We start from the raw sequence: 1,006 nt of genomic DNA on the forward strand, positions 1-1,006 counted from the left end.
CAGGATGGAACTCATGTTGCAGTGGCTTCAGAAAGCTTCATAATGCAGTGCTTTAACCCATTGTGCCACCAGGGAGAGCCCTAAATTTTTTCTTTAAAATTTTTTTCCCATAGAATAACTGGGGTGCAGATGAGAGGTGAGGGTGTGGGGGTGAGAGGAGTCACCAGAGACAGAGTGAAGAGGAGAACCAGCAAGTCCACTGAAATACACTGCCGATGGGAGCAACTGGCGAGAGGGCTGTGCCGTGTGGGTTAATTCCCTGGCTGGGGATCCATCCCACTTAGGTTATAGTGGTGATAATGCTGAGATTTAACCCTGAGGCCACTGGGGAGGCCCTGTTGTATACACTTTGACTGCCTCTTTCTCTCTTTTTTAAAGATTTATTAATTTATACATACAGAACTGGGGTACAGGCCAAAAGTGCAGGGGCAGTGAGAGGATTCATCAGAGACAGAGTGGGGAGCAGAACAAGCTGCCTGATGATGTACATTGCTGCCGTGCCATGTGGGTCACCTCCTGGGCTGGGATGGAACTCATGCTGAAGTGGCTGTTAGCTTCTTAGTGCTGTGCTTTAACCCACTGAGCCACCAGGGAGGGCCTTGACTGCCTCTCTGATGATAAAAATTTTCTGGGATAATTTTAATAAAAAGTGCTTTACTCGCACTGCTAATTGAAACTCCTTTTTATTACTGACAAATGAGATTCCTAAAAAACTTGATGTCATGCACAAAGCATTATAACGTGCTTTGTAATACTGCTACAGATTCTGCCTTGCTACAGATGCTACATGGATTCATATATACTATGTATGCATATATACACATACATGCACATATATACATAGATATATACACACATGCAGTAAGTGATGTACAATTCCACTAAAAGGAAAATAGAGTAACATAGGTTTATAATGGTATAATTGCACTATTGAATATATTTCTGTGTGAGAATAACTTCTGTATTGATTAAGCATTAATAAGAACTAAATCCTTTATTTGTACTT

This window comes from Condylura cristata, unplaced genomic scaffold (assembly GCF_000260355.1).
Source record: "Condylura cristata isolate star-nosed mole 26May11 unplaced genomic scaffold, ConCri1.0 scaffold00012, whole genome shotgun sequence".
NCBI lineage: Eukaryota > Metazoa > Chordata > Mammalia > Eulipotyphla > Talpidae > Condylura > Condylura cristata.